Genomic DNA, 27,065 nt, shown 5'->3' with positions numbered 1-27,065 from the left:
CCTGGGTGCCCCGTAAAGGGGAGGGCAGGCCAGAACATCCCCGAAGCTACCTTGTCCTCATGGCCGTTAGTGACAAGAAGCTCCAAGTACTGACCCAGGAGACAGGCAGAATCTGCAGTTTGGTTCCCTGGCTCTAGGCTTAGTGTTTGCCTATCCAAGGCCTGTACCTCTTTTAGCCTCAGTCGCCTCATCTGTCAAATGGGATGTGAGCATTTGCCGTGATTCCTTAGGGAGAATGAATGTGAAGCTCTGCCTGGCACATAGTTCCCTGCCTGGCAGAGTGAGGTCGACCACTGGGTGCTGAGGATGATGATGTGTTCGTCATTCAGCCCTTGCTGCCGGCCGTTCTTTATAGCTTCCTGATACTCTAACTCTGGGGTTCTCAACTGCCCCCTAGGGACATTGGCAGTGTCTGGAGACTTTTTGGTTGTCACAACCTGGGGCATGGAGGAAGTGCCTACCCCGTAGGCATCTAGTAGGTAGAGGCCAGGGATGCAACTCAACAGCCTGCCATGCCCAGAACAGAACAGCCCACCCCACTCCACCCCACAAAGAAGTGTCTCCTTCCTAAGGTCAGGCAGGTGGAGGTTGAGGAACCCTGATTTAACTCAATCCAGGCCCCAGACACCCCCCTCTCCAACTTGCTCCCTGAATAAATACTCACATGAGGCTAAATAGAAAGTGGTTGCACTGACCTGAGGAGGAAAACGGAGAAATCTTGGAATGGGGAGGAACACCCAGGTGCCTGCTCCCCTGGGGAATTCAAAGCTGGTGGAGGCTGAGCTGAGGCCGTCCTGAGGTGTAGAGGCTGAGCAGAGGCCGTCCTGAGGTAGAGGCTGAGCTGAGGCCGTCCTGAGGTGGAGGCTGAGCTGAGGCCGTCCCGAGGTGAGGGCAGAGCTGAGGCCAACCTGAGGTGGAGGCTGAGCTGAGGCCGTCCTGAGATGGAGGCTGAGCTGAGGCCGTCCCGAGATGGAGGCTGAGCTGAGGCTGTCCCTAGATGGAGGCTGAGCTGAGGCCGTCCCGAGGTGAGGGCTGAGCTGAGGCTGTCCCTAGATGGAGGCTGAGCTGAGGCTGTCCCGAAGTGAGGGCAGAGGTAGCAGAGAGGCCTGAACCACCTGGCCTGAGCTTGTGGTGCTCACAGTGAGAGGGGAAGAGGGAAAGACACCGAACCCAGGGTGGGTGCAATGTCAAGGCCCGATCTAGATGCAGGGTCAGACTTCCTTCCCTTGACAGGGAATCCATAGACTAGAGAGAGCTCACGGCTCAGGAGCCCTGCTGGAGGCCCTTGTGGGCTGGAAATGAGTTTGGGCAAGCTTGGGTCAGCTTGGAGTTGAGAAGGGCAGGCTGAGCAGGGCCCTGTAGCACAGGTGCAGAGGCCGGACATTGCTGTGGATATTTCTGGTGACTCCTGGAGCCCAGCTGTGTCAGTTGCTCCCCAAATGCCCCGATCTTGTCCTGCTGGATTTCTCATCTTTCCTCTGAATATTTTATCCTTTCTTTTCAGGTCAACCACCCCATGACTATGTTTGGGGAAGAGTTGGCCAAAAAAGTTGTATTTGCCTGATGTGATAGAGCCTTCCTGGTGCAGTGGGGAGAGGAAGCCCCTGGAGGCAGGGCTGGGCTCTTTGAGAAGGAATGTGGCAATTGATTAGTAATGTCTGCCGTGATTGCCAGACCAGGGAGTGGCTGTAGGTATGTGTAGGGGAAGTCACACGTGCAAAAAGCACCTGGGTTCTTTCCTGACCTGGTTGGGTTGCTCTGGGCAAGTCATGTCCCCTCTGGCCTTGGGGTCCCTCTGTTAAATGGCTGAGTCAGTGGCTTCTGGGTCACTTCACTGATGTGCTATTTTGCGGAGCCTTGGACCAGCCCCAGGTGCAAAAAGCACCTGGGTTCTTTCCTGACCTGGTTGGGTTGCTCTGGGCAAGTCATGTCCCCTCTGGCCTTGGGGTCCCTCTGTTAAATGGCTGAGTCTGTGGCTTCTGGGTCACTTCACTGATGTGCTATTTTGCGGAGCCTTGGACCAGCCCCAGGCACAGGAGATCACCTGGAGAAGAAGGAAGTCGCTCAGTTGAACCCCTTAACGGAAAAAGAACATTGCTCCACGTCTTGAACTCATTCCTCCGCGTTGGCAGATCCCTTCTAGAACCTACACATCCATGTCTGGGGCAGAACCAGAGGCTGTGCCCACAGACGGCAGAGCTCGTGGGCTGCTTGCTGCAAGAGGAGCGAAGATTAGGAACAGTCGTTTAAAAGCAATTATTAAAAATGAGAGTGCGGAAACCAAAAACAGAAATGGGGGAAAACTCTGCAGTCCTCTGACATAGCCCATCACCCTTTTGGGGGACTGCTGTAAGGGCCAGCTAGAGAGGTCCTCTGGGTGTATCTCCCTGGTGCACTGTCCTCCCCACGGGCTTAGTGTAGACAGCTGTTTTTGGTGGGGATCTTCAGCCTGACCGTGGTTTTGTTTGTGGGGTGTTCGCCGCGGGTCCAGCACTAAGCTCCACTCTTTGGTGTGCACTGTCATCTCCTCCTCATTGCATGGGATTGAGGCAGGTACTTCTGGTCACCCCACCTCACAGGTGAGGGCCTCGAGGCCCAGAGAGGGGGAAGGGGCCTGCCCAGGGCCTCGCTGTTGAAAGAGGCCAGTGGATGCCGTGTTAGTGGCTGGTTAGTGGGTTAAATGCACCAGGGCATTTAATCCTCACAACAGCTCTTTAGGACAGGTGGTTGAGACCCCATTTCACAGCTGGGTAAACTGAGGCTCAGGGAGGTGACTTCCCTTGGACCACACAGCCTGAAGGTGGTGGAGATGGGCTTTGTCTGGTTCCAGCGTCTGGGCTTTACAACATTTGAGAGAGAAGAAGGAAGGAAGGAAGGGCAGGGAGGAGAGACAGAGGAAGGAGAGCAGACCAGTCTCATATAGAAGCTGCCAGGAGCAGGGCAGGCATCGGGAGGAAGTGACCGTTTGGCCGGCACCCCATCAGAGAAAGGTCGGTGGAGTGAATGAGCCCTCACCGGGCATCTGGCAGGCAGCAGGTCTTTCTCTAGATTGGAAGCTGACGGTCCCAGGGGAAGAAACTAGTTCCCCCATTTAGGAGAGCCACCCCTGTCCGGCTGCCCCGGAGTGTAACCTGGAGGAGAGGTCAGCACACAGCCTGTGTTGAGGCTCTGGGAGCTCCTAGATGCCGTTCTTCCTCCCTTGGAACCCACCCTTGGAACCTTGGCTGCATGGAGGCCCACTCCCCAGTTTAGAGGGTGTTTGGATGTCACCCTGAGTGTGTCCCCGGGCCACACCCTTGCAGCCAGCTCACCTCCAACCCTGTCTTTCTTTCCTGGGAAGGGAGGGTGACTCATTTTACAGCGACCCTTTGTATAATAAGGGCTAAAATGCAAAGTTGGAGGTGAGACCACATTCCTCTCCTCTTGGTTCTGGTCCACCCGGAGCAGGTGGAAACAAGTTCTCCCCCATGCATTTTCATGTAACCTTTTTTTTGCCACACACCCCCCCTTTAAGTGAACAGTGCTACAACAAAATTGCTGCTACTAGGTGTTAGAGACATCTTAGCAGGCGCCTTCCTAGAACAAGAAGAGCCAGAATTATTTGCCGGGCGGCCACGTACAGTCCTATTTTAAGAGCGACCTGGAGGGCAGCCCAATCACAGATGATGGTTTCTAGTTCTCTGGAGCAGCCAGCCCCCTCCCCCCAGCCAGTCCACCAGCAGACCCCAAACCAGACCGATAACTTAGCATTTTCATTTAAGTCCATCTGACAAATCGTTTTAGGCCGAGAAAGCAATACTGCATCTTTAAATGGCTACTTTGTCAGCGCGTCTCTGCGCGCTGTAAAAAGTCCTTTGTTATCTGTGTCTAGACAGCACGCCAGCGGAATATTTGGTCTGCGTGAGGGGAGAGAGATCTGACAAGGTTGAATTCATTTACCGGCTTATTTAAAGCGGGATTTCAAAACACTTGCTCATAAACTGTTTTCGGCCCAGACTCCCCAGCCTCCTCCTAGCCCACACTGGCTTTTCTTGCTTTTATAATTTTTCACCTGCTCGGGCAGTTAGCTGGAGGTTGCAGCCGGGTGGGTACCCTGGCGAGGAGAGTGACTGCGGCTTGCAGCTTTTTTCTTTTTTTAATTGTCCTCTTTATGACTGTCTAGACGTTCTGCAGATGCACGTTCTCGGGGGAAATGGCTTTTCCCTCTGGTTACAGTACTTGGGAGGGTTGCAGACGGCACCCCCTCCAACCATTTGACCACCCAACCCCCTTTCTAAAACCCCTCAGCCGTTCTTCCTCTCCTTAAATTAAGGCACTTTGCCTCCTGGCAGCATCTTTGTGTTTATAACACATTTGCTTGACTGTGCTAATTTTGTACCATCATCAAAAAAGGAAAAGTGACATTCCAGGTTTTCTTCTCTCTGAGGGGTGGGCAGAGACCCCCCCTCCCAGCTCCTCCCCACAACTTCCCCCATTTCTTCTTACAGCTCCTCCTTTTGTGGCAGTGTTTTGTTTTGTGGCATGCCTACATGCCTAGACAAATAAAACACCAGAGGTTGGCTTCTTAAGGATGAAAATATCAGGCCTACTTGAATGCGTCCGAGGTTTTAGTTCTGCCAAATAGATGCATTAATTAACCTCATTGCCATAGCGACTAGGTCATTGTTACCGAAGTGAAAAAGGGGCAAGCTGTGGGGGTGGAGGGTCTCCTGGGCCCCCCAGTCACCCATCACCCACCCCACAGGAACCAGTGCAGAGGCCAAATAGGCATTGTCCTGCCAGCAACCAGAAAGTGGGCCCACTTTGGCTCCCTCAGACTCTGCAGTGGGTGGTGGGGGCGGTTCTCAGAGCCCCCCTCCTTCTTAGGCAGCAACACAGCCCAGTGGACTTGGGAAATTCAGTTGACTTCCAGGCCCGCTACATGTTCAGGCCAGGAGGGAAGCAGGCTTCCGAGTCCCCTTCTGGAGCGAGGGCTGCAGGGTGGAGAGAAGTCACCCTGCCCCTCTCCTAGCTAGACCCCTAACTCCCCCACCCCCACCCCTGAAAACTATTGTCATTACCAGTGACCTGCTGCAAAGCTATAAATTTCCACCCGCCTCCCCTCCCCAGTCATCAATCTGCCCTCCGGTTTTTACTTGGTAGGGGCACAAAAGGTGGGGAGGGGGAGTCAGGCGTGGGCAGCTGACCAGATGTCTCCTGGGATCCCTAAACTGCATCTCATTTCTTCCAGATGAAGCGAGTCTAACCTATCAGCCTACTTGACTGCGGTGTTGCGGGGCGGAGGGTGGGGCGCGGTGGGACATTTCGTCTGTAGGAGATAGAGAAGGACGTCCCATAACACTCCGGGTTTGTTGGCTAGATCTTTTTATTTCTACCCCCAAAACAGGCAGCCCACAGGCAGGAGTGGTCTGTTGAGCAGCTACTCCCATCGTGCCCCGCATGGGTTTATGATGGGCTTTGGGCAGGTGGCTGGACAATGTGCTTCGGAGGCCGAGAACTCCGAGAACTCTGAGAGCTGCTGGGCTCTAGTCCTTCCCTCTTGGTGGCAGCCTGGAAGCCTGTAAATTTCCCCGCGGATTGGGGAAGTGGGGTGACTGAGCTTGTAATATTTCAAGTTATACAGCCATTCGGGGGTTCTTTCTGCTCTCTCATAATTACAGCATCTTTAAGAAGAAATATCAACATGAAGTATTTTCAGGGGAAGAGACTTTTAAAAGAAACACACACACACACACACACACACACACACACGCCAGAACACCACCACCAAGTTAGTATAGTAATGCAAGTTCGTAATGCATGCAGGGCTGCTCGCTCCAGGAAGCTCCCAAGCAGGAATGTTCCTGAAGGATGGGCTATTAAATATTGGATCCTCAGGCTGGCAGATGCGTCTGCGCTGTAATTGGGTCTGTCCTGGAGTAATTAAAGGAAAATGATTATATTAACCCAGTCACCAGGCCAGCATGGCATAGAGAACTGAATGGCAGCAGTATTGATGTTTCCCTCCAAAAACTGGCCTTTCTCAGCCCATCAAAAATGCACCCTTGGCTTGAGTTTAGGGAGCTTTTCTTTCTTTGCACTTTTTATAATTGATCGCGTGTCTCCTGGCCTTCTTTTTCTTTTTAAAAAGCAGTGGGGGATATCCGTGCCCTCCAACGTGAGCAGCCTCTACCTGCTCAGGGAGATCTGAGCTTAAGGATGAGCGTGGCGTAAATGCCCCAGGAGATTGCGGCGTGAGAGATGACATTGAAAAAGGTCTGGCTTTTAGAGCTCAAACCTGGGAGGCCTGGACTCTTTTTTTTCTTCTTCTTCTTCTCCTTTTCTGAAGAGTTGGAGAAGCCGGAGTTTCAAGACCGTCTTGGTGTGCTGCCTTATTTAGGAGGCGAGCTGCTGCTCATTTGTCAGGCAAAACAGATGTGGTGGGGAGACAACATCTATTTTCATAATTCGAAACAAATCTGGCGAGCCGCCTTCCTTTTCAGCGGGGCCTGCTCATGCAGAAAGCCCAGCTCCCAGGCAGCATCTAGCAGAAATATTTATAGCTCATCCATTGAACTTTCCTTCCTCCAGGAGGAGTTGGTTTCTGCTGGCGATGGGGACACAGACTTGATAGGGAGTGGGTGCTGTTTCAGGGATTTTTTTTTTTAAATCAAAAACTGGAGGAGTGTGGGTCACAGCCAGCGACGCAGCTGTGCCTCTCCATCTCGTGTCCTTTCGTCTTCCAGGTGTGGGGCGGTGGCCACGGGAGCCTGCTCTATAGCATTCAGCAGCCTCTTTACTGGGAGGGCAGTTGAAGGCTGACTTTGAAACTCCTCCAGGCTGGCGCCTAGGACCCCGACACTCCAGGGAGACCCAGGACCTGGGCCTCTAGTTACCAGTGACTTTGTGCTTAGGTGTGCAAGGGCAGCGGGCTGTCATTTCCCCATTTTATGGATGAAACCACCGAGGCTCAGAGCACAGCTTGCCCAAGGTCACACAGGGAACCGCTGGTGGAGCTGGTCCCCTCCTCTGAGCACCATTCACACTCAGCTCAAGCCTTCATTCCCACTGGGAGCCTTTGCTACGCCGTCACCTCCCATCAAAGGTAGCTGTGTCTGTCTGTGTGTAATAGTGACCTAAGGAAGGAGGAAGACCCGGTATTTGGGCGAATCACCCATCGCCTATTCATTTATCCAGTAGGTGAGCTCCTTCCCTGTGCCACTGGAGATGGGAGGACCTGGTGAATGGAACAGGCCTGAGCCTGCCCTCAGGGAGCTACTCGTCTGGTGCAGACGGGAAACAGAGTCAGATACTAAATGGAGGAGGAGATGTGACAGCATCACATGACTGTGCCTGGGGGCCGCTTTATTGGTCTGAGAGGGTCTCTCAGCAGGGCTGACCTTGTGCTGAGAATTGAGGGATGAGAAGGAGTCAGTGGTGGGAAGATCTTGGGGGGAGTACCTCAGGCAGAGAGGAGAAGCTGGGAGGGTGGGGTCTGCTAAGCTAGGTGTGGTGGCCATGTCCAGTTCCCAGCTGCCTGTGTCACCTTGAGGGGGGACTGCCCAGATTTCAGTTCCTTCTTCTGTAAAATGAGGGGGTGACAAGTACACAAGTTCTGATTCTGGGAAAACCACAGAGAATCGAGTTTTGTAAGGTGCTGCCAGTAGGGGAAGTGGTGGAGGGTATATGGAGAGCTCTATTATTGCTTACAAAATTGAATGTGAAACGACAATGGTTGCTAAATTAAAAAGTTGGTTATTTTAAGCAGTGAAAGGTCTGGGAGGGCCGTTCCCTTCTCGATGCTGGGACCACCCTTGTAAGAGGCAGCGCCGCACCATCCTCACGGTCGTCTCAGGCAGGGGACACCCTAAAGAGGTCTCTCGCTGTCACCCACAGATGTAGAAGTGGGACTGGCTTCGGGGCAACCCCTGGTTGCCTCGCAAAGGGCTCCCTCCCTGGCAGGAAGGAGGCCCATGCAGGGTGAGGGTGCCCTCAGGAACTCAGGCAGGTGGCAGGTTTGGAGGGACGGGGGTTCCCAGTGGTAGTGATGGAGGGGTGTTTCTCTTTCCCTACCGCCATGATTCCACGCAAGTGGATGGAGCGTGCTGGAGATGTCAGGAAGGAACATGGGTGCCTGCCTCACACCTGCCCCACTAGCACTCAGGCAGGCCTCACGAATCACAATGGGCCCCGTCCCTGGTAGCACCCAGGGTTGATGAATGGGGACTCCCAGGCCCTGGGGCGCCTGGAAATCCCATCACCTGAACAACCAGCAATAGAGATCACTGTTGGGAGCTTCCAGCCAGTCAGAGCAGAGCTCTGCAATTCGGAGGCCACCCAGGGCCATTCCAGGTCTTTATAAAGACTGAATGAAGGCCCTTGGTTTCTTAGAGGCCCTTTAGCTTAGGGTTTCGTATGCGTTCGGGTAAAAAGACGCTTAGTGACTGCCGTTCGTGCAAAAGGTGGAGCCTAGAAGTTGTCCGAGACTCCAATTTTCCTGCAGATTGACATTCTCAGAACTCCTTCCCTCCCTTCCTCACTGACCCGGCCCCGACCGGTGGGATGATTTGCATTCTCCTGCTTCCAGAGAAGGACCTGTGAAGCAGTGCTTACGTCCTCACGCAGACTGCTCTCCGCCACTTTCCCTCACCCATGTATTCGTTTCACAAGCATTTACGAAGCGCGTCCTGTGTGTCTAGCGTGGTGGTTGGTGCCAGCGTGTGTTGATCGGTGATCAAGGTAGTTGCGACTCCAACCTTCAGAAATGTACAATCCAAGTGTGAAATGAACAAGTGCCCTTTCCTAAGCGTTTGCTTTCAAAGCAGATTTTTTTTGACTAAGTTGTTGTTATTCTTTAAACCGGTTGTGTGTGATTTAAGTCCCTGCTGCTGTCTTCACATTGAGGCCTAATTAGGAATCAGCTGTTGCCTAGCTAATGTTTATTGAGCAAGCACTAGGCACCCGGCACTGTGCCTTAGATATTCACTATCATCTGATTTAATCCAGAGTTTCTCGACCTTGGTGCTGACGTTTGGGCTCAATAATTCTTTTCCGTGGGGGACCTTCCTGTGTGTGGCAGGGTGGATGTTTAGCTACTTCCCCTCACCCACTGGATGCCAGTAACACCCCCTCCCAGTTGTGGCCACCACAAATGTTTCCAGACATGGCCAGATGTCCCCTGAGGCAAAATCATCTCCGGTATAAGAACCACACCTTAGCCCTAGCAGCTGCCCTTGAGGTCCCAGTCCCTTCATCTGCGGAATGCGGGTGATGACGGGACTCCTCAAAGCGGCTCCTTGGGAGCTTTGAATGATATAACGCACTTAAAGCTCTTAGCACAACCCGGCTAAAGCTGGAGTGGCTGCAGCTCTCCCCGCTGGTGTGTCTGAGTGTCTGACGGGCAGAAGTCGTTTTTACCATCCACTCATCCCCCCACGGTTCCCTGGGGCTTGCAGTGCAAGCCAGACTCCCTGCCACAAGCTAGGCTCACCTTGCAAAGATGGCCAAGGTCACAGCCATTGTGACCCTCACTCCTACCAGGGATGCCTGCGTGGACAGCCTGTTCCCAAGGAACTGGAAGGCGCAGGCTCTGGCTCTAGCCGGCTTTGCACAGTTGCTCTGTGTCTCTGGGCAACTCCCTCCCCCTCTCTGGCCCCATCCTTTTCTCATCTGACCCATTTTAGGGGCTTCTAAGCCACTCTCCTTCCCTGGAAACTCAGTATCTAAGAGGGTGAGTTTTTTCCCAAGGTTTTCCCCTGGGTCGTTCACAATTCTGATCACTTAGGGATCTCTGAGCCACTCACAGTGCCGGGTGACCACCCCCTTCCACCGTAACAAATTCACCTATGTGGCTCTGGCAGTTGCTTTTACATCCTGGGCTTCATAATTGAACAAGTGGTTCCTCCACTAAGGAAGCGAGCGCCTGGTTGGAATCTGTTCATCTGTAGTGGGCGCTTCTAAGTCCATTCCCTGCGGGTCCCGGAACCCACCACTGAACGATGTCGATTTCAGCCTGTTGAACACAGCTCCCGCGTTGTCTGAAAGGAGTTTCCCCAGCAGTTCTGATGTGTGCCATGTTTGGAGAGTCACACTGGAAAATGATACCTGAATCGTTTCAAGTTCACGTTGTCTATGCTGCCTTTGCCCCAACACACACACGGCCACCTGCAGGAAGTCTCAGTGCAGCTTTGCCAAGCCCCAAAGCAGCTAGCTCCTCATTGCATCTTCATGCTATGCCCCAGGAGGTAGGGTTTCTTGCCCTTGAATGAGACGAAAGTTCCTACCTCAGGGCATTTGCACTTGCCATTGTTCGGCCAGGAGTGTTTTTCCCCAGCTCTCCTCCTATTTAAGGTCTCTGCTGAAAAGCCACCTCTTCCGAAAGGCTGTCCCTAACCAGATCATTTAAGGAGGTCCCCCCTCCTAGATGCTCATTATCACAAACCTGCTCTAGTTCTGTTCCATGTTCTGGAGAAGACAGAGGAGGACTCTTCTTCAAAGACACTCGTGTTGTTCAGAGATCCCTGCAGTTCCTGGCCCTTCTGTACCTGAAGTGCTCACTGGCAGAGAAGTTTGCAGTTCTTCCTGAGCAATACATTGATACTTTACAGTGGTACTTTCTCTTGGGGATATAGTGGTAGTTTGGGACATCCTTTTGGAAGTATTTGATTGTATTGGGGAGGCAGTGACACTTTACGTCGGGGAATCCCAAGCTGCCCTCCCTCCCCTGGCTCTTGTCACCTTTAAGACAGAGGTTGGAGATTCCGTGCTTATTACTTGGGGCAGACAATAGGAGCCAATGCTTCCAGGTTACTTAAAATCTCCTTTCCTCGTTTCTAAATTTTAAATGACGTGTTTAGAATTTAATCTTCAAACCTGGGAGCCAGACCTGCAAGTGGAGAGATGACAGCCGAGAGATGGTTTCGTGTGGCTGCAGCAGCCAGATGGCAGATGCTGTGAGCGGGAGGCGAGGGAGGCTGCGAGAGAGGGAAGCGGCTTCTGTTTCGGCTCTTACCCTCCCTTTGCAGGAAACTAACCCCCTCCCCCAGTGCCAGGCCTGGGCCAGGCCCTAAGGACCGCTTAAGGCTGCTGGCCTCAGCCTCTGCCAGGGCGATTCTAGTGATGCCAAGGGACAGGGCACTCCCAGACCGTTCACTTGTTTTCAGAAAACTTTTTATTTTGAGACAATTGTTTGTTAGCATGCGGTTGCAAAAAATAATACAGAGAGGTTCTATGTAGATATCCTCCAGCTTCCCCCAATGGTACTGTCTTACATAACTGTAGTACAGTGCCAAAGCCAGCAGTTGACATTTGTCACAAACCATCAACCTTACATTTCCCCAGTTTTACACGCACTCATTCAAGTGTGTGTCTGTGTGTGTGTTTCGTTCACTGCAATTTTATTGTATCCGTAGATTTGTGTAACCACCAGTCAAGACACAACAGTCCCATCACAAGAACATCTCATTCTACCCTGTATCCACCCCCTTACCCATGAAACCACTAATCTCTTCTCCATTTCTGTAATATTGTCGTTTTAAGCGTGTTATAGAAATGGAGTCATACACTATGTAGCCTTTTGAGACTGGCTTTTTTCACTTAACGTAATTCTCTGAAGACATCTCCACGTTGCCGTAGGTTCATTCCTTCTTGTTGCTGCATAGTGTTCCAAGGTATGAATGCACCATGGTTAGTTTAACCATTCACCTCTTGAGGGACATCTGGATTGCTTCCAGTTTTTTTTTGTTGTTTTTTTTTTTTTTTTTTTTTGCTATGAAAAGTAAAGCTGCTGTGAACACTCATGCACAGGTTTTTGTGTGAACATTAAGTCTTCATTTCTCTGGGATAAATTTGCCCAGGAGTGCAATTGCTGGGTCGGATGGGAGTTGCAGGTTTAGTTTTTGAAAGACCCTTCAGTTTCCATTCACATCCATGCCCTCCTCTGGTCTCTGGCTTTGGTGGAAAGATGTGAGTGCTGGGGAATGGACATTGTGCATAGATTCCTTTGTCTTTCACGTGTTAATCGAGGGCCACTTAGTATGTCAGGTATGGTGTTGGCCCTCATGGATACAGCACCAGGATAAATAAGGGTCATCGAGGCGCTTTCTTGCTGGTGAGGTGCACTTCACAATGAATAAGCAAGCACTTAGAAAGAAGATGGTTTCTCATAGCAGTCAACACGTACTCAGTGCTTCCTACACACCAGGTGCTTTCTGGGTTCTTTACGATCCTCAAACAACCCTATGAGACGGGGCCATAGTTCACTCCATGGTACAGACAAGGAAGCAGAGACCTCACATAGCTGCTCCCATAGCCAGAATAATCCATGCTCCTGACCATACCCTGCACTGCCCCTCGTGACCAAGACAGGCCACCAGGCGATGCAGAGTAGGAGAAGAGGTGAGAGCGCATGTGGGATGACAGACCCAGGGCAAGTCTTCCCACAGACAAAACTGCATGTGCAAAGGCCTTGGGGTGGGAGCAGGCAAAAGGCCAGGCTGGCTGGGGCATGGTGAGCGAGGAAGGAGATGGGAAGTGCAGTGGTGAGGTGAGGTGGGCCTCGCAGGGTTTTAACCTGAGCATAGTGTGGGAAGTCAGAGACTTGATTTTTTTTAAAGATTGCTCTGGCTGCAGGGTGCAGAATAGGCTGGGGGTGTGTTTGCAAAAGAGGAAGTAGGGAGACAAGGAGGCCACGTGGACAAACCTTCTGCTCTTGAGGGATGAGCGCCAAAGTTCTCTCTCCTCCTCCTTGGACCACAGGGTCCCTGTGTGGGTGCTTAGCAGTGCAGGGAGGCCTCTCCTCGTGGCGGGGTCCAGCTCCGAGTGGCTCTCCCGCAGCTCTGCCCCTTGAGGGCAGGAGAGCTGATCCCCAGCCAGTCAGCCCCTTGAGCCTCTGCAGCTGGACCATGAGCTCCCATCTAGGTCTGTCTTCTGATGGATGTTTCTGGTTTCTTGAGTTTTCTCACCATTTCTCTTTCTTCCTCTTTCCGTACCAGTTGTGATTCTATAAATTGAATTTACCTGCTCAGTATCAGCCACTCCAGATCGTTAATAAACGTGCGCCTGACATCCTTGACGCATTCACCATGCTTGCCCGGTCAGCATGCATGCTTTGCCATGTCATGATGATCACCATTTATTATGCACTTGCTGTGTACCAGCTAGCATTCAGAGAGCTGGTACTTATGTCCCTGTTGAGTTCACCCTTAAGCAGTCCTGTGAGGCCAGTACTGTTGTTGATTTGTGCCTTACTGTGAAGAAGCTGAGGCAAGGGGCCAGGTCACCACACATACAGCAGGTGGCTGCATCTGGATTCGAATCCAGAGCCAGGCTGCCTGCCTTCCACAGCTTTGCTGTGTCCCCATCTCGACACTCAGAGAAAAGACACCTCCGGAAGCTTCCCCTGCTCCCTTCGCAGAACAGTTGGTCAGAGCCTCGTCTTCCCAGAATTTGGGATTTTCTGCTTCTGGAAGATGCTGCTTCGAAAGGAAGTGATAGCAAGGGCTGGAATAGCCTCGCCCGTGGGGCGGGGACAGGGAGAGGCGGCTGATGTCTGGGAGGCTTAGAACTTCCTTCTTGGAATCTGTTTTTCATGTTGCCTGAAAAAGAAAGAGGAAGAGACTCATACAGATGGAGACACAGGGAAAGACTCAACGGATTTAGACCCCAGACAGTCACACACCGGAGACAGACAGACAGACAGATGCCCCAGAGGAAAGGACACACCCCCAAACAATCAAAGGTGGGAGGCAGACATGCAGACACCCTTGGACACATGTTTGCTGCCCTGGAGCCCCCTCTCTAGCGAGGTCGCCCTTCCTACCTGATCTCCTTCCCTCCTCGGGCTGCCGCTGGGCCCAGCAATCCATTCAGGGGCCGACTGTCAGTGTGGCCAGCAGCATTTCCTAGACCCTCCTCCCCCAAACCAGAAAACACTCGCAGCAAGGAATGCCCCGCCTGTGGGCCAGGGGTCTTCCTGGGCCTCTGAGCCCCACATGAAGGTGATGAGCCAAGCGCCAGGCCAGGGTCAGCAAGTTGGCATGGTCGGGGGACACGTGGGTCATGATGGCAGTGACCTTCCAGCTCAGTCGGGCTCCTGACGGACTCAGGCCTTTGCCTTTTGCTGCTTCCAAGAGGTCGGAGGAGGTGAAGGCATGGCTCCCGGTGGAGGGGTCGGGGCTGCTGGAGGCTGCTTTTCGGGGTGGGTACTTTGTTTTGAGTTTGTTGTCCACTCTTGTGACTGGTGAGAACAGCTATCACAGCACCGGGCTCCGTGTCCCAGGCACAGGGAAAGTCTGGCCCTGCCACCTGAACTTCTGTGACTTTTCTGGGCGGGGCGGGTGGGGGGTGGGCACCCCTCCTGAGGTGCCCTCTCTGAGCCTCAGATTCCTTATCCCAAAGATGGGATGATAATAAGACAAGCGTACTTTCTGGGAAGCTGCTGAGAAAATTAAATGAGATGACAGAAACCCCTTCATACAGGGCATGAAACACAGCAGGAGCTCACTGTACCTACTACATGTTCACTGTGGTCAGAACGGCTTTAGAAGATTCCAAGCTATTCCTCGTATGTCCGCATTAGTCTGTCCAGATATAAGTCCGGCCTGATTTCTGGGGTACAGGATCAAATTGCTCTGCTCCAGAGAGGACGGATCACAGTAGGATTTGCGTGCCCTCGCTCCTGGGGCCTGGCCTCAATCATCGTGAATTCTCAGTGCTTGTGCAGGGCCTGGCATATAGCAGGGGCATGATAAATATATGCGCTGCCGCAGTGAGGGAATAGGAAGGGAAAGGGCCTGAGGATAGATTTAGATGACAGAAGAAAATGTCTTTCGTGGAAAATAAAATCAGACACCCCCCTGGGCGTCCCTGCATGGAGACAGAGGGCAGGTTGCTGATATTCTGTCCCAAAGTGGTGCATCTGGGATTCTGCAAGTCCATCATCCAGGGCAGGGGTCCTGTCTCCTCACCTTGCAGCTCATTTCCCTCCATTCAGCCCCCTCTGTTTGTCTAAACAAGGTGTATTATTCTACTCAGGCCGCTGTAATAAAATAACCCCGGACTGTGTGGCTTAGATAGTAGACATTTGTTTTCCTGCAGTTCTGGAGGTTGGGAAGTCCAAGATCAAGGGACCAGCAAGTTTGGGTTCTGGTGAGAACTGCTTTGTGGCTTGTAGATGGCCACCTCCTGGCTGCGTCCTCACATGGCCGTTCCTTGGTGCCAGCACATGGAGGTGGGGGGGAGAGAACGAGCTCTATGCTGTCTCTTCTTATCAGGTCACTAATCCTGTTGGATCAGGGCCCACCCTTATGACCTCTTTTAACCTTAATTACTTCCCTAGAGGCTCCATCTTCAAATGCAGCCACACCAGGGGTCAGGGCTTCAACATATGTTGGAGGGGCACAGAGGTCTATAACACAAGGTCCTTTGCTTTCTGCTCCAAACAGAGGGTTTGGGAAGGGAGGTGGGAATGGCCACCTCTATAATGTTACTATTAGCAACAACCCGATAGTGGCTACCACTTGTCAGGCTTTGGGAGAGGGATTTACTATGGAACTCCCATGTTGGTTGCATGAGTGAGGCCTCATTTGCTCATGGGGTCTGAAGGTGGGAAAACAAGCCCAGAGAGGGGAGGGTAGCACTCAGGTGGCAGGTAGCAGGATCTGGACTGGGGTGCAGGTGTGTGCCACATCCAGGTTCACACCGTGAGCCTCTGTACTGCTCTGGAGGTATTAGCTTGGCTGATCATGTGTTGACTGGCTGTGGGTCTCTTTGCTGCCTGTGGACCAGCTGCCAGGGACACTGGTAAAGGAACACTCGTGATGGACACTCTCTTCCTTGTAGCTGGGAGTTCCACGTGGAGGTGGCCTGCGCTTGACACCACAGTAGTTATTACTACTATGCAGGATGTGGCAGTTCTCAGGCAACCAGCCCTGGGCTTTGAGGGTTAAAGAGGAGTCTACCAGTTAGAGACTGGACTGGAGGGTTCCTGCATGCCAGGCTCATGCCGGCTTTGAGGAGGCTGCAGGACCAGGCGATTGCATCTGACAGAGTGGCCAGACCAACGATGGCAGCAAGACATAGACCGAGGAAAGGCTAAGTCATGACTTAGACATTTTCTTAGAAGTCATAGCAGATGTCTTGGGTGGTATTTACAAAATTAACCACCACATGGGAGAGTTTAAAACTGCCAGAGACAGCCAGAGAAGGAAGTGGCTGCAAGGGCTGGGCCATTGGAAATGGGGTAGACGCAGGCCACCGAGAATGGGCAGCAGGAGGAGGGCAGGCACCCCAGGCAGGTGGGCCAGCCCGGGCAAAGGTGTGGCCCCAAGAAGGCAGGCCTTCTGCTCCCAGGGCGGCCGAGAGGCACGGACCACAGTCAGGGGCAATTGGTGATGAAGTCGGGGTGGGGCCCAGGAGAACCGGCATGTTGGGCCCAGCAAGCAGCTCTCTTACTGGCAGCTGATACTGCTCACCTAAGTACGCACCAGGTGCCGTTCATTGTGCTTAATGGCTCTTCACTCCACTGCATCCACACAGCAACCATGCGTGGGTGCTAGTGGTATTCCGCCTTTCCAGATGTGGAAACCGAGGCACAGAGAGTGAACAAATCACTTCCTGATGTCCTGTGTTTGGCTATGGGGAGAGCTGGGGGTTGGATCCAGGCACGACAGCGCCAGGGTTCCTTTTAACCACTAAGCTACTCCGCTGAGTGTTTACTGAATTGGATTCAACTCCTGGGAGCCCAATGGTGCAAGGGGCCTGCCCAGACCCTCACTGCTTCCTCCAGCCTCTCTGACGCCTGACCTTGCCCATCCGCCCACCTCCCTGCCTCTGCCCCAGGGGAGACCAAGAATAGCTGGGCCCCTCTTGCTCCCGAAAGGCAGAGCCACCCCGGGTTAGCGCCGAGACCCCTCCAGACGGTGCCCGTCGCCGGCTGACCCTCAGAGGCTCTCCAGCACGCGGCGGGCATCAATGAGGCCCCGGGGATTGAATGAGGCACTATTGAGAAGCGGCTAAATACCAGCCGCATTGTGCTTCCTGATCCAGGGCTTCGCTTTTTGTCCAAGAGGCTTGGAAACGGAGCCCCGGTTCACTTCCCCTCCCCCGGGCGCCGCCCGCCATCCTGGCTCATGTCAGGAAACACCAGGCTCTTGAAAATCAGTAATTGAGAGAAACATCTGCTGGTTACCAAGGAGCACGAGGTGCTTGCCGAGTGGCGAGGGCATACATGCGTCACTGTTGGCCGGTTGGAAACACACATGTGAGTGCATGCAGGCACACACATGCGCGTGTGAGTCTTTCTGGTATGTTATTAAGATTTAAAAAATTAAAAGTGTTATGCGTCTTATAAAAATGCAAACAATTTACGAATACAAAAAAGTAAAAGGGATAGCCCCCTCATCTAGAAGAAGTCACATGAACAATTTAATTTTTTATCCTCATTTTTGCTATAAAAATGGATCCATATTTTATTTACCATTCCAGTTTCATTATTTCTGCCCCACAATAATTGCCAGCATCCATCCATTATCAGACTGAATTGGATTCAATTCCTGGGAGCCAGACAGTGGACCAGCAGTTCTTAGCCAGTGGTGACTTGTCCCACAGGGGGCCTTTGGCAATCCCTGGAGACATTTTTGAGTGTCGCAATGGGGAGGTGATGGTGCTTCTAGCCTCTAGTGGGTAGAGCCCAGGTTGCTGTTGAACACCCTGCTGCATAGAGCGGCCCCACAATAGAGATGATCTAGCTCCAAGCTCAGTTTCCCCTGCTCAGAGCTCAGCGTAGATTTATGTCATCTGTTTTAATGGCCTCATTATCCCATAATGTGATGTACCAAGGTGTGTTTGGTGGCATTTAGATGGTCTCTGGTTGATCATTTAAAAAACACTCCATGCAATATATATATATGAACGAGGATATATATGTGTGTGTATATATATATTCATTTTGTGTATATCTATATATATGTTTTGGGCCCTTCTGTGAATTTTTCCATTGGATATGATTCTGGAAGTTGAACTTGCAGGGTTGAAAGGACAAAGTGCATGTGTAATGTTGACAGGCACTGCTCAATATCCTCCAGGAAGGCTGTGGCTATCAACACCACCACGGACTCACTCACCCACGCCCACCCGTTCCCCATTTGTCGTCCACTCTCCTCAATTAACAAACACATTTGGTTTATTTTAAATAACTTTCGGATGTTATGCATCTCCGACATGTCCACTGACTGCTCGCTCACTGTGAGTTCACTCCGTTCTGCCAATAACTCAAACGGTGATTGATATTTTGCTGACAGTGGATGTTTAAAGGTGTTCGATGTCAGTGACAATAGAAACAAAAATCCCATTAGTTCTTTCCATTTGGATAATAGCAAGAAGGATAAAAGGCACAGCTTTGTCTTTTCTTATTGGAGGAGTATTCTAAAATCATCAGGTTCTAAAATGATTCTAGAGACCGTTTACTTTCCTGTTCCCTGAATGCACTTTCAGACCCAGGGCTCACCCATGGCCGCAGCTGCATCCTCCTCCAGGTCCACCTCCTGCGTGATGACTCGGGACCCTGGTTGGGGGTTGAGGGGACGGTGGGCAAGAACGTGTTTCTCTGTGTTGCTCAGGAACTCCCGAAGCTTCAGAAATGAATGGGGTTCTGCACAGTTCTCTCTGGGTGGTATAACAAGGCAGGCCACCCCTAATCTGAGTGGCCCTTTGCAGACTAGAACAGGGTAGCAGTGAAAAGAGAAGCACACAGAGGCCAGGTATGTGCCTTTCATTGATCTCTGAAATCTCTTGGGTCTGTGCTGGCTGGGGACGGAATACAACGCTGAGTCAGGCACACCCAGCCTGAGAGGCTCAGTCCATAGGGCAGGGGGCCGAGTGGGAGTTAGTGTGGGAGCCTGGAAGGGGAAGACCAAGGCCAACAGGGCATTGCAGCTGTGCATGCGACCTGAGGGTGGAGGCTTGTCAGGCGTGTCAGCCTTCATCCTGGCACCTAGGAGGGAGGGAGGTTGGAAGGAGGGAGGAAAGATTGTGGTGAGTGGACCAGGTGAAGAAAAGGTGGAAATGGTCTCTAGACAGTGGGCGTGAGTGCAGATCCTGGGGCTTCAGGCAGGGTGGTGAGACAGCACCCTCAGAACCATCATCTGCCAGCCCATTTGCTGTGCCGCACCATGGAGGCCCAGAGAAGACACCTTCCTCCTTGGAGCGGCCCAGTGAAGGAGAGAGAGTGGACCAGTGGGTGTCACAGGGCAGCCTGCATGCCTGGCTCCATGTACTGCCCCCCTCACCCCACCCCTACCCTACCTCCAGGCCAGGAGAGGGAAGGCCCAGGAAGCTGAGATGTCTGTCTGGTGCCTGGATGCCACCTTGGGGCCCTCAGCCAGGGCACATGGAGGGGCGGTCAGGTGCCCCTCCCTGCCCCGTCCATTCCCAGTGCAGTATCTGTGCTCCTAGGGTCAGGCAGAGACTGTTGGGCCTTCCCACCCTAATTCCGAGCCCTTCCCGCAGCAGCCCTTGTCAGCCCAGGTGACAGCACCTCCGCAGAGACCACCTGGGAAGCCTCATTATGGGAGCAGCTGTCTGTTTTGGATATTGACAGATGCTTCTCAAATCTTTTTTTTTTCCCTCTTTTACTATAAATATAATTATATGTGCCCCAAAATGCTGACATTGCAGAAGTGTATTACACGGAAGGGGATGTCCCGTGCTGTCTGTGGTCCCTCCTCGAGGGACCCACAGCTGGCAGTTTCACGCGTGCCCTGCTGGTCCCTGGTCTGTGCAGACATGGACAGTCATTCATAAATATAGATGTGTATCAGAAGATTTCACCTGTATTTTTAAAAATATATTTGTTGTTCTTTTCTAACCTAGTTTGGGCTCATCCTGTGAGGACACAGACTGACCGGTGGCTGTGCTTCCCGGGGTGGTGTCATCCCTGCCAGGGACATTTCAGTGGTTCCCAGTTGATTGTGACCTTTTGTGCAAACCTGCAGGGGGCCTTCTTGCACACTCATCTGTGTACATCAGAATAAATGTGCTGCAGCTGGGTGCGGTGGCTTACGCCTGTAATCCCAGCACTTTTGGAGGCCGAGGTGGGTGGATCCCTTGAGGTCAGGAGTTCGAGACCAGCCTGTTCAACATGGTGAAACCTCGTCTGTACCAAAAATACAAAAATTAGCTGGGCGTGCTGGCGGGTGCCTGTAGTCCCAGCTACTTGGGAGACTGAGGCACAAGAATTGCTTGACCAAGAGGTCGAGGTTGCAGTGAGTCAAGATTGCGCCACTGCACTCCAGCCTAGGTGACAGAGTGAGACTCTGTCTCAAAAATAAATAAATAAATAAATAAATAAATAAATAAATAAATGTGCTTTTTTATTCAGTGTAGTCATTGCGTGCCTGCCTTGGAGAAGGCACCATTCTAGGTGCTGAGGACACCATGGAGAATGAGTTCACTCTGTGCCACTGATATTCCAGAGGGGAGAGGCAGAGTGCAGTGTTGGGTGGGTCATATACAGCTTCCAGATCAGGGCTGCAGAGATCAGTAAAGCAGGCACAGGGATGGGGGTCCTGGAGGCTGGAGGGCAGAGGGCTGTTTTAGTCCGAGGCAGGGACCTGGGGGCCGGGATCAAGGCAATGAAGGGAGCAAGCCATGCAGATATTGAGGAAAAATCATTCTAGGCAGGAGGAACGGCACGTGCCAGGGTCCTGAGGTGGGTCATGCATGGTGCTTTTATAGAACAGAAAACAAGTGGCTGGAACAGAGCACATGGGGGAGGAGCCCAGGGGAACTGGAAATGGGTGATCAGCACCCAGCTGTCGATATGCTGGAGCAAAGGTTCACACCTGAAAATGTCCAGAGTTTGCTGTTTCACTCTGCAGAGGTGCTCCAGCCTACACTGCACGTAAGTGATGGTGCTGGACCGGGGCCTGCTTAAGGGAACCTTCTCCACCCACTGTGAGTTTGGATGCCTGCAGCTCATGTCTTGTGGGGAGAGGGGACAGGCGTAGGAGGAGCCTATCCCAGAGCTTGGAGTTCTTGACTCAAGAGGTTCCATCCGGGAAGTTAACTGGGGTAGTTCTTGCTACAACCTTGTGTACAGGGGACTTAGTTATCTCTCCATTTTCTTCTCAGATGAGGGTACCGGGAGATTTACTTAAGGTCACAGCAAATGGCAATGCAAGGACTTGAGCCCAGGACCACTGGGTGCAAGCTGCATGCTGTTAACCTAAGATTCTACCAAGAACTGCAGGGCAGGGAGCCAGCGAAGGCCCTGATGTGGGCCCCAGTCCCCACCCTTGCTGACCACGTGACTTGTCCCCTCTCAACATCCCTCCCCGACATGGGACAGTGTCCCAGGTTCACCTGTCCAGGTGCCAGGTGCTCAGCCATGTGCTTGCCACAAAGCAAGCACTCTGAAAGCAGTGCAGTCTGGTTTTAAAAATGAGAAAACCGGCCTAGATTTGCCGCCCGCCCCCCAAACCTCAAGAGAAAGACAGAGCAAATTTTTTTACCCATAAAAGGTCTTACCCTAAGAAATAGACGTGCCGTCGGGGGTGTTTGAAATGGCACCAGGAGGGATCAGAAAGTTATTCCTTTGACGGCTGGTTTGATTGTTCTTAAAATTCGGGGGGCTGGGGTCGGAGGGCAGGGAGCTGGGTTCCTATTCAAATGTAGTGGGGGTGGGTAGGGGAGGGGGCAGTAAATGAAGTGGCTGGAACCCCAGGGCCGCAGGGGCTCTGCAGAATGACAATGAGGCCCCGCCAGGCGGGTCTCATCCAGGCAGGCCTAACAAGATTAGATTTTCATAAATTTCAGACAGCGCCAATTCCTAATTCCTCGGTGTGCGGCCAGGAGGCCAGACAGGGCCCCATGCACTGGCTGCTTGTTAACCAGGAAGGACGCCAGCTGCCCCTCCCCTGGGACAGACTGTGGGGGTGGCAGTGGAGGGGGGTTGTCTGATCTGGAAACCTCCATGGGGCCGGCAGGAGCCAGGTAGACTCTGCTCCCAGCTCCCCAGCTGAAGAGAGAGAAATGAGCCCCAGCACCCCATTGTTGTCCATGTTATTTCTGAGAAACTCAGTCGCCGCCGCACCTCCCCCTCTCAGTGCCCCCGTGGGCTGGGTGGGTTCTTCTTGCACATTAACAAATTTTCCAGCGACCCTCGCCCCATTTACAGACACGAAACGTCCGAACAGGGATCCAAACCCTAAGGCCCCTGCTCTGCCCTCAGTTCAGGTCCAGGCTCTGCCCCCAAGAACAGAGGTCCAGAAACTTGGATGGGAAAGAATTGTGTCTTTGCCTTACCTGAGCTCTAACTGAAAGGTGGGGTCCTCTTGGATCCCAAATGCAGGCACCTGACCATCGTCTCCTTGACTGCACCGAAGACACAGCTGGAGGTGGGAGCCACCAGCTTCACTCCACTGGCCCGTGTCCCTTACAGGCCTTCCAGCTCTGGACCCTGTGGGTGTCCACTGCAAGGTCATTTAATGCGATTATATTTCTGTATCGCACACGTGCCATCGTGTGTATCATTCCCGTGTCACAAATCTGCTTCGGAGTTTGGAAACTATTTCCAGGTTCGTCCCCTCCCCTGTCATTGGGCCGATGCTGCCCCTCGGGGCTTGTCATGAAAAACTCAGAGACAGGGTGAAGTCTTTTGTGGTGAGGGGCTTGGCACACAGGAAGTGGCAGAGGAGAGGGCAGCTGTCAGCGTCTGTGTTATGCCATGGCAGGTGCCCAGAACTCCTGGCACCCGCTTCCTTCCTCACCGTCTGGATTTTGCTCTGCGCTGGCTCGGAGGTGGGTACCACAGGCCATAAATACCAGCTTCATGGACTGCGTTGGGGGCGACACGCCAGGCACTTGTCACTGACCCCAAGATCAGTCACATTCAACACAAGCCCTTGGCCCAATCTCCCGCTGTTTCTGACATTCTGGGATAATCACACTCAGGACTGCTGGGGGTCAGGCAAACGGTCAGGCTTTGGGGTCAGAGGAACTCAGTTCTGAGCCCTGGACTGTGTGGTCTTTGGCGGTCGCCTCACCTCTCCCAGCCTCAGTCTCTTCATCTGCAAAGTGGGGGTCCTATGAGTACTGACCTCACAGAATGACGGTGAGAATTCAATCAGACGATGTGCATAAAGGGTTCGGCCCTCCTGCGTGGCATCTAGGGAGTGGCCTGCTCATGGTTCCTCTCTTGCCAGTGTAGGACGAACAGGACAGGGCAGAGCTGTGCCCGCACCTCCCAGAGGGACTGTGACTGTCTCTGGAGGAGACCACAAAAAGGAGGATGGGGCCTCTCCAACGAGGCGCACGAACCTGTTAATGTGAAATTATTCACAAGGAAAGAGGACACTAAATTAAATTAGAGTGACCTTATTTTGCGTTTGGAAGATGGGCTTGGTCACCCCTGAGAGCCTGCTGCATTCATCACCCTCCCCAAGGGAAAAATTACGAAGAAAAATGGCAGGAACCCCCCGGCCCTCCAAGTGACGAGCACAGGCTTGATGCCCAGAATGAAATGAGAGCGAGGAGATGTTTCTCCTTCCCAGCGGCTTGTGTTCCCACGGCGGGCCCTTGGGGGAGAGAAAGGTGCCTCCCCGCAAGGACTCAGAGTCAAGTTCAAAACATGATGTGTGTATGAAGCGGCACCAATATAAACATGGGATCCAGTGCATGTTAGCCCCTGGGGGGCCTTGGGTCCAGCCACCATCCTGGGTGACCTTTGGGACTGACTTGAGCTCAAATCTCCCACCTTGGGGACAGAAGCCAGTCAGGGAACACCTGGCTAAGCAGGCTTGTACTCTGCAGCCCAGCAAACCTCAGCATTTCTAGGGAGCATCATGGCAACAAGGGATGCTTTTTGTCCCCAGAGGAGTGTCAGTAATTGTGACAATGGTGACAGTTGAGTGTGCTGTGTTCTGTCCCGTTCTGAGCTCTCGCATCCATTATTTCACCCCGCCTCTGGTTGGTTTTTTTTTTTTTACAGATGAGGTAACTTCTTCTCAAAGAGGTAGATGCACACAGCATCACACAGACAATGGATGCACGAGGACTGGACGAGAACATCAGAACCACATCCTCAGATTCCCGGGGCAGGGGGTGGGCGGACTAATGCCGTGGGCAAGCCAGGAAAATTTAGCAGGAGAATGAAACCCTTCTCCCTTTTGAGTTCCTATATGGCAGCTCTGGGTTCAAGTCTCAACCCTGCTCCTAGTTGCATCATCTAGGGCTACCTCTCCCTAAGCCTCAGTTTCTTCATCTGCAAAATGGGCATGGTGATGTTACCTAAATTGGGGAGGCTCAGCTCAGTGGCCCCGGGTCATGTGTTAGAATCATGACAATACTTACAGTGACTACAGTGAGTTTGGGTGTGCCCTCTCCTGTTCTGTCCCCTGTGGTTTATGACTGCTTGGCAATGAGTCCTGTGGTCACAACAGAGTTGTGCCTAGGTCAGGGACAGTGGTAGGACCCACCCCTGCAGGTGTCATACTGGGCATTTGATCTGGGATGTCTTTGTCCATGCCTTGGTAAAGGGGCAGTCTGTCAGATTAGGGAAACTGAGGCAGGATTGGTGTGGCTCCATATCTGCCAGTAGTCACTAAGTGACCTGGGGCCCAACTCTTGGCCAGAAGTCCTGAAGCCGCCCGCCCTGCACATGCCTTGGGTGTGGCCTGCTTGGCCCTTTTAAAACTCTTAAATGAGGTTCCAGCCTTAAAGGACCACAGCTTCACAGCCAGCTCCAGGGTCCTCTGGAGAGAGGGAGGGATGTGGCCGCGCTGGGCCTCCTCTCCTTCCACCTCGTGTTGGCAGTCCTGCTGGGGTTCCTTCCCTTGCCCGCGAGGCATCTGATCCTGAGAGTCCAGCTCTCAAGCTTCGACTGGGAATGGGCCCCACCAGCCTCCCTGTGCTCCTTGGAACAAATACAGGCACGCAAGAGGATTCTGTGAGCTGCCGCAGGTGGAGAGCCATGTTTATATTGGTGCTGCTTCATACACACATCATGTTTTGAACTTGACTCCGAGGCCCTTGCGGGGAGGCACCTTTCTCTCCCCCAAGGGGTCTTTGCTGGTGGATTCACGGTGCCTGCCCAGAGGGATGTGTGGGACTTAGTGTGGGGAGAGAGCCCATGCTTGATGAACTTGGCCTGAGTGGGCCCTGACGTGCGCCGTAGAGGCCCGCATGCTGAGTCTCAGGCATCCCCGGGGCGGTGTGGGGTGGGGACTGACAGTGTCAGGGCGTGGCTGCCCCAGGCCAGATGAGTCCCGGGACCAGGCCTGTGGAGAGGGTGGCTGCCCACAGCCCTGCTCCTGTGATGCCAGGTGGGAACACGGCTGGGGCCAGGGATGGTCGGTGCGCATGCCCTTGGGTCTCTGGTTTGTGACTGACCTCGCCAGCAGGCACTGCATGATCCACTCCCCAGAGAATGCGTTCCTGTCCTCTAAAGCTGAGCGTCTCCTGGAAGCAGCACCATGGGTGTGAAAGTGTGTGGAAGGTGCCCCCTCACCCCATGCCCAAGGGTGGTCTTCGTTGGACCTGTTTGTGGGCCCTGATCCTGCTGTGCCTGACCAGCCTTCCTCCCACACAGCATCCACGTCGGTGGGGCTTGACTGGAGCTGGATGGAGATTTCGGGGCCTCCTTGGCCAGAATACTCAGCCCTGATGGGTGGGGGTGACCCGGCTGCTGGCTGGGGCACCTCTCTTGCCCCCCTCAACACCTCCAGGTCTGGGCATGTCCAGGGGCATCCAGGAGGGTCTGGCTTCCGGCCTCTGCTCACCTACACCCTCTGCCTGTGTCCCCCTCTGCCCCTCCCTCCGTGCCCTGCACCAAAAGCCTTAGTGCCCACCTTACAGGGAGCCCTCCAGGGTCTTCCGTTAGATGCTCCCTCTGCGATTCCAGAGCAGGTCATGTCTGTTTGAGGGTGGATGGGTTTGGGCCACCCTCGTTCTGGTGGAACCAGGATGGAAGTGAGCATCCCGTGTCTGGGTCCACCTCCAGGGAGCACTACACGCTGAGCACATGTGCCCCGAACATCCTGCTGCCCACTGTCCCCCCACTGACACAGGGAGACTGCAATGGACTCAGAGAGGGCCCCCAAGAGCCAGGCTGGGACCCGGGCCCTCTGAGGGAGCCACTGTGCTTCCCTGCCACCACCCTGCTCCTCTCCAGGGTGCTCCTGAGCCGTAGTCTCGGCAACCCTTGCAAATCTCCCTCTCCCTAATCCTGGACCCAGGCCCTTGGCTCACCAAGTCTAGCCAGCAGTCAGTTGTAGTTTCTCTTTTCTGGAGAGTTTTTCCCTCTCCTCCCCCATGTGAATTTTCCTGGGCCTGTGACCCAATGGGGGTTGGTGGCCCAGGAACCAGCGTGACGCTTTTATGCCCTCCTGAGCCCGGTGCTCATTTCTGGGAGCGTTTTTCTCACTCTGTGGACACAGACATCCAAAAGTCAGATCCTCCTGCCCCTGGGGCTGAGGCTGGCGGGGCCAGGAGGGCCGTGAGGGTTTGTCCACACCCATTCAGTCTGCAGGGGCCTCCTCCATTGCCACTGCATCCCACCAGCCCTGCAGCCCCAGCCACTGTCTCGCTGCTGTCTGGGTCCTGCGGGCTGCCAGGGCCCGGGACAGGGACAAAGACAGCCACACACCTCCCTGCCTCCAGGGCTGGTGTGGGCTGGGCCCCTGGAGACAGCTGGGGAGGGGGGGACTGGGGTGAAGAGTGCACAGGGTTGGGGGGGCAGGGAATTGCAGGCCCCGGGGGTGGGGGGGCGTGGGTGTTACACAAAGCCAGCCCTGTGTGTACCCTGAATGCGGCTTTATCCCGAGTGCTGACAGACGGACCTGGGCCCTACAGAAACAGGCCAGGCTGCCCCGGCCCTGGACCTGCCTGTCTGGGGAGACAGGAGGTGCGGCCACAGCGACCTGGGTCTGAAGCCTGATCTCTCCTGGCCAGGAACATGCGGGTGTCCCACAGGCGGCCCAGGGCTTGGGGCCTGAGTTCCCAGCAGGCAGAGCCCCAGCCTTCTCGGGGCTTGGGAAAGCCCCACCAAAGCCCTTGGTTAGTTCATCCTCTTCCTCCTGGCCCCACCAGGG

The 27,065-nt window shown here is 53.5% G+C and overlaps 1 protein-coding gene across 3 annotated transcripts in view; it reads left to right on the top strand.

Moving 5' to 3' along the window:
* The window catches only part of PMEPA1 (prostate transmembrane protein, androgen induced 1), a 63,340-nt gene that overhangs the window by 22,533 nt on the left and 13,742 nt on the right, over positions 1-27,065 (top strand). The window lies entirely within an intron of this gene.

Source organism: Pongo pygmaeus, chromosome 21 (genome assembly GCF_028885625.2).
Source record: "Pongo pygmaeus isolate AG05252 chromosome 21, NHGRI_mPonPyg2-v2.0_pri, whole genome shotgun sequence".
In the NCBI taxonomy this organism is placed as follows: Eukaryota; Metazoa; Chordata; class Mammalia; order Primates; family Hominidae; genus Pongo; species Pongo pygmaeus.
This window is presented reverse-complemented; position numbering and strand designations above follow the sequence as displayed.